Source organism: Heterocephalus glaber, unplaced genomic scaffold, assembly GCF_053883595.1.
Source record: "Heterocephalus glaber isolate CG9 unplaced genomic scaffold, H.glaber_assembly_v1.0 deba00001600, whole genome shotgun sequence".
In the NCBI taxonomy this organism is placed as follows: Eukaryota; Metazoa; Chordata; class Mammalia; order Rodentia; family Bathyergidae; genus Heterocephalus; species Heterocephalus glaber.
The window spans coordinates 2502994-2520121 of NW_028258372.1; the positions used below are offsets into that span (position 1 = coordinate 2502994).

Here is a 17128-nt window from a genome sequence, read left to right on the forward strand (position 1 = left end):
ACTGTAAGTGGTGGGGCCCTGAGAACTGAGTCACCAGAGGAGGAATCTGGCGCCGTGAACCAAACCTGGCCTGGAGGCAGGAGCCCGAGGGCAACGATGCTCAGTGCTCCTGGGGAGCCAGTCCTAGGACACGTCTCACCTGGCCCCTTGGGCAGCATGTGTGGCTCCCAAAAGAAAATGGGCATCCATTTGGGCTGCTGTTATGACAAAAATTCCACAGACTTGATAATCTTATAAGTAACAGAAATTCTTATAATTCCAGAGGTGAGGAAGTCCAAGACCACAGTTCCACGGCTGGACTTGCCCTGCTCTGGATTCCCTAGGTGGTGCCTTCTTGCTGCAGCCTCAGAAGGCAGGAGGTGCAGACACGGAGTCCTCGTACAGGAGAAGGACAGAGAAGGAACAGGCAGCTCCCAGAGGCCCCATCCTTACTGCTGCATTGGGGATGAAGTTTCAACGTGGATTTTGGACACAAACTTTCAAATCATAGCAGGGGAAGCTTAAAGAGCTTGGAGCCCAGCAGCCTGGCTGTGGAACCCTTGAACTGTATCCTATAAGAGCAGTTTCTTTCACACTTGGTAGACCAGCAAGGTTTTGTTTACTGTAATACACTTTTAAAACTTAAATATTCACAGTATATTTTGATCACACCCTGTGGATACATACATATGGAAGCAAAAATCTTTGGAAGGAGATACCACATATGAGTGTGAAGATTATGAAGTGTTTTTTTCCTCTGCAATATTCTTTGTTTTCTAAATATTCTGTAGCAAACATGTATTGTTTCTTTCTATAATTAGAGAAAATAGACACGAATATTTAACAAAAAGTAAGTTTTGCTGTTCAAGGAAAGAAAAAGAGTGAGTATCTTAGTCTGTTTTGTGCTGCTACAATAAAATATAATAGACTGGGTAATTTATCAAGAATAAAAATGTATTTCTCATAGTCAAGCACTGGGATCCAAAGCACTGACATCTAATGAGAACCTTCTTGTGGTATCCTCAGATTTCAGAAAGCAGAAGGGTAAGAGAGAACCAACTTCCTCCTTGAAGACCTTCCTCAGATGACCAGATCCAGTTCTTGAGGGAGGAGCCTCAGGGCCCAGTCACCCCCTCAGGACCTCAACTCAATCCCATCATACTGGCAACACTTGAGTTTCAGAGGAGAAACGGTCAGAAGGCAGTAGCTAAAGAGTGTAGGGTTGACATTTCCTGTGCTGGTGATGGGGCAGATGCTTCCTGTTCATGGTTTTCAGGAAAGATCTGAAAGGGGTTGAGGGTAGCAACTGGGGTGACAATGGTTTGCAGGGGGGAAAGGAAAGAGACGTGACTGTGGCTTGGGGAATTAACCTTGGATAAGATATCTCCGTAGTTGGGGAGGAAAGAAGCTGTAAGAGTAAAGCAGCCATTTGTGGGTGCGAGGCAGGAGGCTGAGGAAGTTCATAGTTGCAATGCTGATCACCAAATCCTGCAAGGCTGTGTGCTGGAGAATGGGGGCTTGACCAGCCACCATAGAGGATGGGAGAGGAAAATGGCGCACTACTGCACTGCCAAGTGGTGTCCAGCGCTGACTTTGGCTGGAGACGTCCTCTACTATGGCCCTGACCTCAGTTGCCCCACACAGCAGATGCATCCACTTCTCTGTCACGTGGTCTGACATGCTGTGGTTTTGCTCTGGGTCCTTGCTTAGTAGCTTCCTAAGTGAATTCCACTCCTCCCCTTTGTGTGCACAAATCCTACTCAATCCCAAGGCCCAGCTCAGGTTTCTCTATTTACTTATTCACGTATTAACTCCTCCAGCTTCTAGTTGGAGTCTCAGAACCTCATGGCTCCTGGGTTCAGGATCTTGAGAAGGCACCATCTCTGCCTCTTCTCTTTGCTACCTGTGATATCTGATTCTGACAGTGTCATTTCAGGACAGAAGCCTTGCCTTGAAACCTAGCTTCCTGATGTCTTTTGATTGGAATCCAGTATTATGTTCAGTCTGTGTGAGAGTGTACACGTGTTTCCTTTAACTTCTACTCTTAGAGGTTTAATTTACTGGAGGGGAAGCACCTGTAATCCCTGTTTGGAAAAATGTCCACTATATGGCATTTCTCCCAGATATTACCCACTGGATGATGAAAGTTCCAATGGAATCAGATTTCTCTGTGGACCATGTCATGTGTAGACAGAATCTGACACTTGGCCAGCTATTTGGAAATGTCTGGGTCTCCAGATAGCTTACTCCCCATCATACCTAGTCTTTGATTTTTTATCAAGAACTCCAGTACCCCTCTATTTTCTACCAGTTCGATGTCCCTTCTGGTATATGTTTCCTCTGCCTCCTGCCTGGTACCCATTGCATATCCCCTGGCATTCTCAGTATCCAAGCTCCCCCACCTTCTTGTCGTGTCTGTTTTTCAGCTCATCAGCACTGGGCCAATCCCACCATCCCTCTGCTTCCATGCCAAAGCTGCTGAGGCCTCCATTAGGACCTAGGTTTGGGCTCCAGCAAGGATTCAGCCCTGATGTCACTGGTGGGAATTGGTGGCATAAGAGGACCAAGGACTGGTCCCAGGGTGGCCAGAATATTGGTTATATACAGGGAGACGGAGCAAACACACAGATATATATGGAATGATCAAAGTATATGGTGAATGTTTAAATAAAAATCTTTATTATAGTAAAGAACACTTTGCCCTTAATCCTCTTCAAAATACTCCACCTTGCTTTGAACACACTTTATCCCATTGTTCTTGCCATTTTCTGAAGCAGTTTTGCAAGTCCTCTTTCATCAGTGTCTTTATGAGGTGTGATTAAAAAAAAAAATAGTGAATGCTCCTGTCAAGTGCCAACCAATGGAGAGGCAGGCTCATAAAAACATTACAGCGTTATTCACCGAATCTGGTACTGAATGACTTCTGGCTCTTCTCCAAAGTCAAAATGTCCATAAAATGTAGACGTTTTGAATCAGTTCAGGACATGGAGGCAGCTACAACAGCGCAACTAAAGACACAAAAGAGGACTTGAAGAACTGCTTCAGAAAGCGGCAAGAACAATGGGATAAGTGTGTTCCAAGAGAGAGGGAATATTTGCAGGGGAATTAATAGCAACATGTTTCTTACTATAATATAGTGGTACTTCAGTTCATGAACTTGATTCTACTTGATTCTGATCACAAACTGAACTGGACAAGAATCGAATCAAATTCAATGGTTAGGTTCAATGTTAACCTTATGGGGAAATGTGATTCAGTTCTCATCCAGTTTGGTTTGTGGCCAGAATCATGGAAAGAATTGAGTATGTGAACCAAGTTAACACTCCACATTTAAAAAATTTGAACAGGCTGGGAATTTAGCTCAGTGGTTCCAGCACCTGCCTCACGAGCGCAAGGTCCCGAGTTCAATCCCCGGTACCAAAAAAAAAAATTTGAACATTCACCATATATTTGATCACTCATGTACCGAGGATACTAAAGGTGATTCTCTCAGTGTTAGTGGAGAGAGTTGCAAATATGGAAAGGAGAAGGCTGAGAACAGCCCTGTGACGTTGGGCTGGAATCAGAGGCATTGGTGAGAACTCTCGGTAGTCAGTATATACAGATGTGTGTGTGAGTGAGCATAATGTATATTGAGGACAAGAGCCTAGGAACAATGAATGACACCCCTGGGGTGACATAGGACCCAGATCCTGGCTTATGAATATCACCTTCCACAAAAAGGGATCAAGTCTCCTTGGAGAAATGACTGATTCCAGGGCAGGGGTGGAAGAAGATAAGGTGAACCTGGAGTGTGCTGCCAGAAATAACAAGTGCTCAAGGAATGACTGGGGACCTACCAAATGGACACAGGAGATAACTTGAAATGATTCCTATTGGCCAGACCTGGGATGATTTGAAGATCAAAAATAATAAAGTCATTCAATAAAATAGTAATCTGTAAATGATGCAGGAATTCCATAGACTGACTTGACCAAAAATTAACAATAATTTGTGGGGTTTATACCAGATGCAGTAATAATAAAAGATATACAAAAACACAAAAGTCAGGAAAGGAATCATACAAGTACAGCATTGTATGTTTCTTATACATAAAGTGGCATGATCTTATTTCAAGATATAGTGAGCATGAGCTAAACCCAAGATAAACTGTCAAATGCCCATTGGAAAAGCATGACATTCTTGGTGATGAACACATGCTATTTTTTTAAAATGACAGGTGATTCACAGACACTGTCCAGACGTGAGACTTCCTGGACCCTCAAGATATACTTGAATTAAGCTATGGAGATATGTTATAATTTCTAGAGTAACCACTAAGAAAAACAACTACATGAACAAGCTAAGGATTCAGTAGAGAAGATTAAATGGGCCACTAAACTTTGTGGTTTTGCTTTATGCAAAAGAAATCAGGAAAGGATGTAATAAGGAAAAGAGAACAGATGGAATAAATTGAAAATAAATAGCAAGACAGTGGACATAAATCCAACTGCACTAATCATTATATTAGAAATGAAAGGTCTAATACTGCAAATAAAAGGCAGTTTCGATGAGTGAAATGGTTTGGATGCCTTCACTATGAAGGCGACAGTTGGAAGAATACTTGAAAGAGAAGAGAGACAAGCCCTGCAGATAAGCAGGAGAAGCCGGTTGCAGACAGAGAAGAGTGCGCAAGCGCTCGAGGTGACTTAGTCAGATAACAGAGAGGAGGTCCAAGCAGTGAGAGCTAAGTGAGCAGAAGGGAAAGTCTAGGAGATAAGGTCGGAGAGTTACGGGGGTGACCTTATCGCCCATGGTGAGAACTTTGGGTTTTGCTCTGAATAAAATGGGAAGCCATCTTGGATAGTTTTGATCAAAGAAGCGACATGATCTGACATTTTTAGTCAGCTTTATTGTGATATAGTTTGTATATAAGAACCCTTGGCGATTTCAAGTGTGCCATGTGATGAGTGATCCCAAAATCCTACCCCCATCTGACGACCTCCGCATTCATCATCCGGATCCACTCCATCACCTGCTCTGATTTCTGTGCTGAGAAAACTGGAAAATGGAAGCAGGGAGATGAGCTGAGAGGTTCTGGTAATAAACTTGGTGAGAAATGATGATGGCTTAGATCAGGTGGTAGCACAGGAGGCAAGGAGACATGGTCACTCTCTGAATGTATTTTGAAAGAAGAGCAATCAGGATTTTCTGAAAGATTGGCTGAGGTGTGAAACAAAGAGTCACAGATGACTCCTGGGTTTGGGGGCCAAGATATTGGAAGGATAGATTTGCCATTAATGGAAATGGACTGGACTGAGGAAGGAGCAGCTTTGGGGGCAGAAGGTCATTTCAGACGTTTCCAATTTAAGGTGTCTAATGGAGTTTTAGAAGGGCAGTTGGATATACAAATCCAAAATATCCAGCTGATTGGAACAATCTAATCAGAGAAGAGTTCTTGGTTAGAGATTTGAGAGCATGAGCTACATCCAAAACAAACTGTCATGTGTCCCTCAGGAAGGCATAACATTCTTGGCAATGGACATGTACTATTTTTTAAAAGGAGAGGTAATTCGCAGATCTGTCCAGAGACTTCCTGGATCCTCAGTGCCTGAAACATCTGGGAATATTGCTAGGGTTTATGTCGCTAAGTTATCATAGCCTCAGGATATTGCAGGAATATCCCTCGGAACAAGACCGGTTGTGATGCTTGAACACACCCCTGGGAGTTCACGTGTTCTACACTGGCCCTATTTGGAAAAGGTGCCAGTCAAGACTTTTAGGGTGTGAATGCTGAGTTATGGAATTAGGGCTGAGAGATTTCCTAAATGACTTCTTGCTCCAGCCTCTCTTCTTTCATGGCTGCCAGAGAATCAGTGTCACATCCGGTGGGAATTATCCCACACTTCCCTGGGATTCGCCCTGGGTGGACAAGTCCCTTAGAAAGTTCTTTCTTCACTGGAGCACAGACCTGCCTCAGTGTGGTTGAAGGTCTTACCACATTTAGTGGGTGAGACACAAAGTACAAGGGTTTTTGACTTGGCTGTAAGTTTCTTGGCTTTCCTCACCCTCCCAGGGCCTGTCAAGTGGTTTAGATTTCAAAACTTAAACCCTTGGCCTTCACTAAACCTTCCCAATATTTTCTGTCAAGAGGTTTCCTGGACTTGTGAAGGGAAAGTAAACCAAATAGGCGTTTGTTTCTCCTCAGGGAAGCGCGGTGCTTTCGGAGGCCGCCAGATTATTATGGTCTGTGGGTGGTGGAGGCCTGCCAGGAAGGAACAGAGGTGTCTGCCTGCAGTGCAGCACAAGCTGAGGGCTGTGGTGTGGTTCTTGGTGCTGGAGAAAGGAGATTTGTGGGCAGGATTCAGAACTGGGGGCCATGTTCAAGCCCAGACCCCTCCTTTCCCATCCTACTGCCACCCTCTTCTCTGTGGCTTCAGCACTGATTATAGCTTCATTTTTTTCCTAACAGGAAGTAGATATCAGCTGGGAATGATGGCACACAACTGTAATCCCAGCACTCTGGGAGGCTGAAGCAAAAGGATTTCAAGTTTGAGTCTAGCTTGGGCAACTTAAGAGACTTAGTGAAACCTTGTCTCAAAATAAAAAATAAACAAAGATCCGGGGATGTAGCTCCATGGGAATGCCCTGGGGTCAATCCCCAGCAAAATACACATGCACACGAAGTAGACATCAAGCCTTTGGTTGGACCAGGGCTTGTATACCCTCATCTCACCCTCTGAGATTGGTACCACGAATCCCAAGTGCACCCCAAGGGACAGGGCTCTGACATCACTTTGGCTGGATGCAAATGCTGTAGTGGGAGGACAACACTGACTGTGATAGCACACGGTGTGAAAGAGGTGACGTTAATGCGAGGGATTCAGTCGCTGTTCAGATTTGAAGGTTGAATACAGCCTAGAGAACACCAACTGCACAGGGCCAGAGAGTTCTGGCGTCTCACAGCCATGAACTTGGCATCAGGTAGAGCACAGATTACATAAAAGCAGTGTGGGAATAGGCCAATGTAGCACCCTGGGCCACTTTAGTATTTACACTTTTTTTGTTTCTGTGGGATAGTTGCAAGTGTGAATTCAGGGTGGCTTTAAAAAAAATAGATAGCTTTTATAATGTAGACTTTAAAAATGTATATAAAAATAGATTTCTGGGCCTTGTCCTCAGAAACCCTGACTCAGTGAGTCTGAGTCAGAAAACTGTCTTTTGAAATCTTTCCCAGTGAACTCTGGGATGCATGTTTGGCATTCATCAGCTTAAATAAGAACTAGGGGCAGGGCAGACCCTTGAGTGTTGACATTTGGACTTCCTGGCCTCTGTTTTGGTCCCATGCTTGCCTTACCTGGACGGCTCTGCCAATTGATCGCTTCCCTGCCCTGTTGAAGCTGTTCCTCAGGACTGCTGGGAGGATTAGGGAGCGCATGTGTGAAGAACATTTCACATCATCACTCAATAAAAGTCGGTTGTTATCCTTATTATCTCTGGTTAAAATTATATAATGTGGCCAAGGATTTAGTTCAGTGCTTCCGCTGCCTGCGTCGCAAGCGCAAGGACCTGAGTTCAATCCCTAGTACCAAAAAAATAAATAAATAAAATAAAATTATATAATGTGTCTGAGGCATGTGACTCATTGGCCATGCAGGAATAGCCCTGGAATACAGTAGAATTAGGTCAACCTCCTTCCACCACTAATCCTGGCATCTCTGTTCCCGCAGCAAGCTTCCGGTTTGGCCCCGTTGGGTTCTCACTTGGTGCCAGTCTGCCGTTCTTGGATTTGCTTTCTACTCTTTTGGCAGAATCTGGAGCAGGTGTAATGCCCCTTTGTGTTTATTTAGAAATACTCCTGACCGGTGGGGAGGACTTAGCTGCCCACTCGAGCTGTTTTGGTGGCTCATGTCCATCCCTTTGTGGTTATGTTTACAACTGTGGTATAACTGCTTGGAAGTGAAATGTCATTTCTCTGGAGACAGGGCTGTTCTGGAGATACAGTGAAATTCCTCAGCCTTGGAGGGTCCCCAGCATGTAATACAAGCTCTCTCCCAGCTCTAGAACTACCCAGAGTGGATGGGATTGTACGGTTTAAACAAGAGCAAGGGTGAAGGCTGGATCCACTCATCCATTTATTCAGCCAGCACTTATGAGCACTTTGAATGTACTCAACACTATGCAGATGCTGGAAAGAACAAAACAGGTCTGGCCATTCCAGCTCAGCTTTTCTCTGTTGCCTTTTCAGAGCATTGAGCACATAACCACCTTAACCTTCATTCCCGCAAGTCCAGGACAACTATCAAATGCTTACTGTATATCAGGCTACAGGGTTGGTGGGATAGCTGCTGTCTCTCAGCAGCTCACAGTTTAATAATTAAGCAAGCTCAAAAACAACAAAACCACCCTATTTCAAGTCTGGTTTGGAATGAGTGAAATACACCCGTCCTCCCAAGAGCTTAAGTAGAGCTAAAATAGAAGGGTGTATAGAGCACAGGAGTGTAAGAATTAAATGTACTTCAGAGGAGTCCTCTATTTAGTAAGCATTTGCTGAATGCCTTCTATACACCTAGTGTTGTGTGTAGAAATAGAGAAAAGTCATCCTCTGTTTCTATGGAATAGCATCTAGCAGTGCAGACTTTAAAATAAGAGCTATCTGGGGCCGGGGTTTTAGTTCAGTGGTTCTGGCGCCTGCCTCGCAAGTGCAAGGTCCCAAGTTCCATCCCTGGTACCAAAAAAAAAAAAAAAAAAAAAAAAAAAAGTATAAAATAAGAGCTATCTGATTTTGTAACCTGGATCTACTGCTTAGCAACTGTGTGACCATAGGCAACTTACCTGCCCTCTCTGAGCCTCACATTTCTCATCTAAAAAATGGAGGAAATGATGTTTACCACACAAGACTACTGAGAAGGACAGGTGAGATTTTCTCTTAAGAGGCTTTCAGCTTGGCAGCCTTTGGTCTGTCTGCCACCACGAGGAAGAGTTAATTGTCCAGAACATGACTGTTGCCGGGACTGTGAGCTTGCCTAGGCTGGACACTGGGGCTGGTTGGATCAATTGTCCCCAGCTCACGTCTGGTTTCAGGTACTGCTGACCAGAGGCCTGAGCCGCTGTCCCTGTGTCCATGCCATGGGCAGCATCCCTTGTCCAGGAGCTCGTAGTGAGGCTGAGCCCATCCTCCCCATAGAAGGCAAACTTGGGGGCTGGCATGGGTCCTGCCCAGGTTGAGCCTGGTGCTGTTTCCTGCAGGTTCCTGGTGTGTGCTTCAGTTTCAACTCCCCCTGCACCCAGGATCTTGAGCTCACCTGGTCCCCCTGCCTCTCTTGCTGTCCTTGTCAGGGCTGCCCTGTTGCACATGGCTGACTTCCTGCTGGACCTGACTCCCCAAACCTAAGGTCACCTTCTCTCTGCTGGCCTGGCGGGGCTGTACTGTCTGCCTCAGCAGCCATCCCAGCTGGCCTCTAGTGCTCCCGTCCCACTCCGGGCCTGCAGGACACCTTGCTTTCAGCATTTCTGCCCCAGTGGGGGTTCTGATCCACTCAACACACATGCAGAGTTGCAAAAGTGTGCCTGGCCCTGGGTCAGGGATAGATGGATGATGGCATGCTCTCTGCCCCAAACACCTGTTATTCAACGTCCTCAGAATAAAAATGGTGCTTCGGGAAAGAAGCTTACAGTGGGGAGAGGACAGGTAGGGAAATAACAATGTACCTTCTGGTGGCACTCAAGGGTCCTCTCTATCCAACTTGCAAGACCAACACAGACCAAAAGCAAGGTTTCCGCTGGTAACCAGTTACTGAGTGCTCACCATGTCCTGGAGACTGAAATCCAGCAGGAATAAGATGTTCTTTCTGCCTTCAGAGCTCAGAGTCCATGGTTGGCAGAATAATGGCTCCCAAAGATGTCCAGGTCTTTGTCTTCATGATGCTGTGACTATGCTACACTACCTGGCAAAGGAGAATTAAGGTTGCAGATAGAATTACAGCTGCTAATCAACTGGCTTTAAGATAAGGAAATCATCTTGGATTATGTGGTGGGCCCAATGTAATCAGTGGGGTCCTTAAATGTGGAAGAGGGAGGTAGACAAGTGGGTGACAGAGTGATGAGATGAGAGAGGTCTCAACCAGCTCTTGATGGCTTTGAAGATGGAGGAAGGGGCCACAAGCCAAGGAGGGCAGGCAGCCCTAGAAAGTGGGAAAGACCACAAATGATTCTCCCCTAGGGTCTTGGAAGGAGCAAAGCCCTTCTGATACCATCAAGAACCATTTAGACTTCTGACTTCCAGAACTATAAACTAACAAAGTGATGTTGTTTTAGGTCCCTAAGTTTGTGATAATTTGTTATAGGTGCAGTAGGAAACTAATACACAGTCCAGCTGGGAAGATGGACATGAAAGAGGGCTTGCAGTGCAATGGGATACAGGCAAGAATGACAGGAAAAGCAGCGAAGGATACGGGGTCCTCAGAAGGCTCCCACTGCCTCCCAGCTCTCGTGGGCTTGAGGGGGGCGTTGGAGAGACCCTGCACTTTGTAGATGAAGAAGGATGGTACCTGGGGAAAATGGAAAAGCTGGACTAGAATTTATTGTATCCTCTAGGGGACAGTGACCTGGTCCCTCAAAAGTCCAAAGAGGAAATGCAGGGGGATCTGGGCCCAGGATGGGGAAATAACCAAACATCTATCCAGGCTGGCTCCTCCATCCAAAGTTCCTTCCTTTGGGAGAGGGATTTGGGTAGAGTTCAAAATATCAAAGGTGGATAGGTAAATTATAACATATTCATACAGTGGAAGAGTAAACCTCAATCAAAAAGCAAATAAAAATACTATTTGACAGAAAAAAATGCAGGAAGCACAGAAGAATCTGATCAGCAATTTTCACCAAAAGGAATTTATGCTGCTCGTGGCTCACCTAGGAGCTCAAAGATGACTGAAGGGGAGGCGTCCTGCTACAGTGTTTCCTCTAGTTAGAAACTGGAAACGACTTGAGTGTTCTCCATAGGCGATTCATTACATCCGAGGTATCCAGAGTGTGACATTCCATGAAACTTAATAAAAGCAAAAAGCCAGACCCATTTTACTTGACAAGTAGAATGACCACAAGATTTATCCCAACCAGGAGACTTCTGACAGTGAAAGGGATTTTATTCCTAACTATACAGGACAGAGGGCACAAACCAGACTGTCTCAGATAAACTGGGACATGGGATCATAGGACTGATAAACAATGATCTCCAGAGAAGATTATTATTAGACCAAAAAACACAATGTATAGCAATATATATGGCATGAGTCCATCTGTGGTTTGTTTAAAGAAAGGATACATTCTCATAGTTACATATGCATAGATACTTTTTAATCAGAATATGAAGCTGCTTACCATGGTCATATCTGGGAACAAAACCTCCACACTAGTACTTACATTCATTCTGTACTCTACACTGGATATTGAAATTACTTTTATAATGAAATATGTATTAGAGTGGGTTGCTATAATGAAATTCCATAGACTGGGTGGCTTACACAACAGAAATTTATTTTCTTGATGTTCTGGAGACTGAATGTCCAAGATTATAGGGGATTGCATTCACCTGTCAGGATGAGACAGAATCTCTCTCTCTCCCTCCCTCCCTCCCTCCCTCTCTTCATCCCTCCCTCTTCTTATAGGATCCATCTATCCTGTCAGATTAAGATCTTACTCTTTCACTTTACTTCACCTTAATCACCTCCAAAGCCCTATCTCCAAATACAGTCATACTGGGGTTGGAACTTCAATATACAAATTTGAGAGGGATGCAATTCAGTCTATAGAATTTTTCAGGAGATCTGATGGTATAATCTCAGTCCAAAATTTGGCAGACTTGACACTAGGTAAGAGCTGATGCTTCAGTTTGAGTCTAAAAGTAGTAAAAGACTGGTTCCCCAGCTCAAGCAGCAAGGCAGGAAGACTTCCCTGCAACCCCTAAAGTCAGCCTTTGTATTCTACTTAGGTCTTCCATAGATTGGACGAGGGCCACCCACAAAAGGCTGTAGGTGGTCTACAGATTCAACAGTTAACCTCACTCAGAGACACGCCCACAATAATGTTTGACCAAATATTGGGCACCTGGTGGCACAGCCAGGTTGACACATAAAATTAACCATCACAAAATACAAATTTGATTTCCCTTTCATAATAAAACTGAAAGCAAATAGAGCCATGGAAAGAAAGTCAAACACATTTTCATGGAGAAGTTGGCTCTCAATCTCCCTCTATTTCACGGGTCAGCTTCCTTGTCAGTCTGATTCCCCTGTAATCCCAGTTTCTCCCCCTCACATTCCACCCATTCAGAATCCCTACAGTTGCAACTGGAAGTGACAGGAAAACAAAGCTTAGTAAATAAATAAATAGATCAGCCCCATGTGTTAAAAATCTCCCTAAGTTTCCAACTGGAACAATTATCAAAGTAGAGGCTAAGTTTTCAGGAGCAAGGTATCTTTAAAACTGCAAAATTTACACTCACACTGAAGGGAACAGGTACTCATTTTCAGAAAATATTTTCCTTCTTTATTCTAGAAACTGCAGGACAGTAAATTCCTCTTCTCACTCTTTTTTCTCTTGAAAAAAGGAGCATATTTTAAAGCTTTCCTCCTTTAGATGATAAGTTTCTTCCATGAAGGGAAGGGTTGAATTTTAGGTCATTTGTCGACCCACTTCCTGAGAAGAGACCACTTCCTTAGCTCTTATGACGCCCCTGCCCGAGAGCAGGGAGCCTTCCTTGGATTGGTAGTTTGGTCAAACTGCCTTAGAGGGGTCAAGTTTATCCCAAGACCTGTTGGTTCCTGTGGATTATGTTTTCTTCTAGAAAAAAGGAAACAGAAAAGGAGATAGAAACACCTGGATCAAAGGGCTGAGAGAGTGGGGTAGTTTGACCATTTTCTGAATACCTTCTTAGTAGAACGACTCCTGTCAGACTCATTCTGTCCCCACCCTGGCCTTTCTATACCCTCAGGACCACGAACTCTTCCGGCCTAGGAGAGCTGCCCCTCACGGCCAAGGGGCAGGAGGTGACCAGCAACACTGGTAAGGGCCGGAGCTTGGGCTTGACCAAGTCTGCTGATGTCCCCAAAGCTTGTGAATCTCCACATGAGGGCCTATCCCTCTTCTCCTCAGGGGACTGGGGTGGCCCCTCAGAGGGAACTCTGAGCAGCTCCTGAGCATCGTGCCTGCTCACTCTACTGCACCTTTCTAGAGCCTTGCTCCTATTTAAATCCTTTCCATTTTTCATGGTGACCTTCAGTCCTATCTCTTTCACAAAAACTTTGAATTAAAAAAAAACTATTTTAAAAACAATGTTCAAATGATTATTAGTATCATCCTTGGTGATAACAAAACCACAGGCTTTAGCTGTGGGGCACATTCAAGCTTCCAGCTTAGCCCAGGAGCAGGCTGGGGTGGAAGGATTGGAGCCTGTGAGCTGCTTTTCTGAAAGGTGACCTAGACAGAGGACAGGGACAGGCACCTTGGTGGGGCAACGAGCTCTCACTCAGGGCACAGCTAAGCCAGCCAGAACCAGCCCAATGGCAGGAGGTACGGCAGAAAACAGGCTGCAGTTGGCACATCAAACCCCATGCTGTTTTGCCACAAATACAAAGGAGTCACTTTCTGAGAGGAAGTCAGCTCTTCCTGCTCCTTACCTGGTGCCACCCAAATGATTATTTCTGGCTTTTTCAGAAAGCAGCAGGGTATACAGTGTGGACTCGGGGCAGAACCTGGACATTCAGCTGGCTCCAGTAACCATGGAAACCAGGACACAGAGTCTCCACCAACCAGACCCAGGGATCCCCCTTTCCAGTTGTGTCAGTAGAAAGAGAATCTGGCTGGTACTGATCACCCTAAAAGGTAGGATGAAATCAAGGAGAAATCCAGCCCTTCTGATGGTACCCAGAGAGATTTCAGAACTGGTGACCAATTCTGATATTTTTCAGTCTTTAGAAAATTAGAGAAAATAAGGGAAAAGTAGTATTTTAAAAAGAATTGAAGGGCCGGGGATTTAGTTCAGTGGTTCTGGCACCTGCCTCAAATGCGCAAGGACTGGAGTTCGATTCCCAGTACCGAAAAAAACCAACCAAACAAAAAAAGGATTGAATTTATTTAACTTAGAAGTATCTTTTTCTGATACTATGTTTTCTTCTTATTTTTAATGTCATAATCCCCTTTCTCCTATGTGATGGTATTGATAATAGAAGGCAATTGATTTTATTTTTGTACTGGGGATCGAACTCAGGACCTTGCGCTTGTGAGGCAGGGGCCTGCACTGAGCTAAATCCCTGGCCCTAGAAGGCAATTGATTTGTAAAGCTCTTCTTTTTGGTGGGCGGTTGCTGGGGCTCAAATCCACAGCCTCACTCGTGCTAGGAAAACACTGTGCTACTGACCTACATCCCCAGCCCTGCAACATTCTTTTTTTTTTTAAAGTTATGACTTTGATTAAATTCCCAAAGTCTGCACACTATGGGGTTAGGTAACCTCACTGAAGGCTGTATATAGGATCTATCCAGGGCCAGAGCTGGATTTGAATTTCTGTTACTAAGTATTTCCTTTTAAGCCTTAGAGATACAGGAAGTATGACTGGGGGTAATTGATTTTACATCCTGAGCTTCATATTTCACACATGTGAAAATGAGTTAATAAAATCTGCCCTGTTGTCACAAAGCAAAAATGAGATAATGGAGAAGAGAGAATGTTGAGAAAAGTTCCACACTGTGCACAAGGGCTCAGTGTGATTATTGTAGGTCAGCCTGTGGAATTGTTACTTCAGTATTGGCAATTGAATGGAGGACCTTCACACTGAGCTATGTCCCCAGACCTTTTTCATTTTTAAATTTTGAGACAGGGTCTCTCTAAGTCATTGAGTTGCTCAGGCTAGGGTCTAACTTCCGAACTTCCTGCCTCAGCCTCCCAGAGTGCTGGGATTAAAGGCATGTGACACTGTGCCCAGCTAGTCAGTGGGATTTTGAAGCTTCCCCTGCATGTGTGATGTTGGCTTTGAAGATCATATACACTTCCTAGGACCCTCCACACAAGGTACCACGCACAGGCTGTACAGGGTACCGGAAGCACTCAGAGCTCTAAGGCCAGAAGCCTCCCATCCAGATGTTGTCAGGGCCCTCACCAGTCTAAAGCCCCCAGAGAAGGCTCCTTCCTCAACTCCCCCCAGCCCCTGGTGGCCCTGGGTGTTCCTTGGCTTGTGGCTCCGCCTCTCCAGCCTCTGCGCCTGTCTGCACGTGATCACCTTCTCCTTGCGCTTCTGTTCTTTTGTCAAGGACAACAGTCATATTGGATTATGGGGCCCACCCCACCCCAGTATGACCTCATCTTACCTTGATTTCATCTGCAGTGGCCCATTTACAAATGAGGCCACGTTCTGAGGTCCAGGAGATCAGGATTTTAACACATCTATTTGCGGGGCACAATTCAAGCCATAATAAAGACTATGTAGGAAAAATTTTAGGTTGTGTCTTAAGTAACACCACCTGCTCCAACATTTAGGAAAACAAATTTCTCCCCAACCTCCAAGGAAAAATGCTAGGAGGCAGAAACAGAGAGAAGGGGCAGAGTTCTGGAGGAAAATTAAAGCAGCTGGTTAATAAGCAAGCAGAACCGTGGCTCCAGAGAGACGGGGCAGGGCTGCTTGCTCCGAGCGCTCTCAGCGGGGTGCAGCTCCCCCAGAGCAGCCTGCATTGCCGGCGAAGGGTGGAAAGAGCCAAAGGTCCCTAAGTCTGCTCTTCCGGGCCTGTAGCCGCGGGGACAGTGACAGCCCCGCGCAGCCCCGCTGGAGCGGACACCCGCGTTCTTCTCTCCTGCCCGGGGCCCTCCACGTCCTGCCCACGGGCTGTTCTGGTTTTTAAGGCAGGACCCGGTCGGGGGAAGACCTTTCTCAGATCTCGGGAAATAGCCTCTCCCCGGGAAGTTCGTGGGGCCTGAAATCTGCTCCCTGAAAAGGCAAGGCTGCAGTATGGCCTCTGCTGGCCCTCAGCACTTTCGCCTTCGTGGGTCTTTAAAAACGTTAGGGCTGGGGTTTTAGCTCACTGGTTCCGTCGCCTGCCTCGAAAGCGCAAGGACCCGAGTTCGATCCCCGGTACCAAAAAAAGAGAAAAAATGTTAACAGCGAGGGCCGGATTGAGCTCAGTGGCACCGCGCCTTCCTGGCAAGTGCGAGGTCCTGAGTTCGATCCCTGGTAGCAAAAAAAAAAAAAAAAAGCTAAAAGCGGGCCATGGTGACACATGATGATGCCTATCATCCCAGCACCAGAGGCCCAGGTAGGAGGACGCTTGAGTCCAGGAGTTCAGACCAGGCTGGACAAGATTGTGAGGCTCATCTCTTAAAAAAAAAAAAAACAAACAGCAGCGCTGAGAGAGTGGTAGAGTGCTAGTCTAGCAGGAGAAATGCCCTGGATTCCATTTCCAACTGTGAACAAAAGGAAGGCAAGAAAGAAAGAGAGAAAGAGGTATTCATAAATAAGAGTACAAATACACCTACACTCATATCTATGGTTTTATATATATATATATATATATTCATCGACATGATAGATACAGGTGTAATTAATTAAAGGAGCATAATTCAGGCTGAATTCATTATTATATATCCGTTATCACCACATCTTTTGTTTTCTCTTGGTTTAAAAAGAAATTTAAATCAATGCATTTTTGTTAGCCTTTAAAATGCCACAGACCCTCGGCGCTGTGCCTGCTGTAGCCGTGGGAGGTCGGCCGGAGGAGGCTGTGCTGTTTTTAGCATATGTGTGTGGGGTACGGTAGGGTTCGTGTGTGTAGACCTAGGAGATGATTCAGAATCAGTCCAAGCCAGACTCGGGGCAGTGACCCAGCGACCCTGTAAGACCCCACTCGCTGAAGGAGAAGGTTAAGGCTCCAATCTCCGCCTCTTCAGAGCTGGATGCTCCCTTCCCTCCTGCAGACCCAGGCGTGGGTCCAAGTGGGACATGCATCTGCCTTGGCAGTGGTTCCTGTTATCCTACTTCAACATCCGGACACTGTGCCTCACATTAGGACAAAGATGTGCAAACAGGGATCGACAGACAGGGGAGGGAGCTGGGAAGAACAGCCTGGCACACTCACCTCAGTCGGGCCCAGATTTAAAATGCATAGACACTTCTAGCGTGAGGAAGTGCA

General features: G+C 45.5%; 1 long non-coding RNA gene across 2 annotated transcripts in view; it reads right to left on the reverse strand.

Annotated features, from left to right (window-relative positions):
• Positions 1-15819, reverse strand: part of LOC110350955 (uncharacterized) — a 38384-nt gene extending 22565 nt beyond the window's left edge. The window contains exons 1-3 of one of the 2 annotated variants that reach the window (XR_015444495.1): positions 15317-15819; positions 10867-11002; positions 9767-9905 (exon numbers count right to left, since the gene is read on the reverse strand). This is a non-coding gene — a long non-coding RNA (uncharacterized LOC110350955). Of the gene's footprint in view, positions 1-9766; positions 9906-10866; positions 11003-13631; positions 14134-15316 lie in introns of those variants that run through there. The other variant, XR_002397916.2, reaches the window with a different exon arrangement.
• Positions 15820-17128: the final 1309 nt, after the last annotated feature.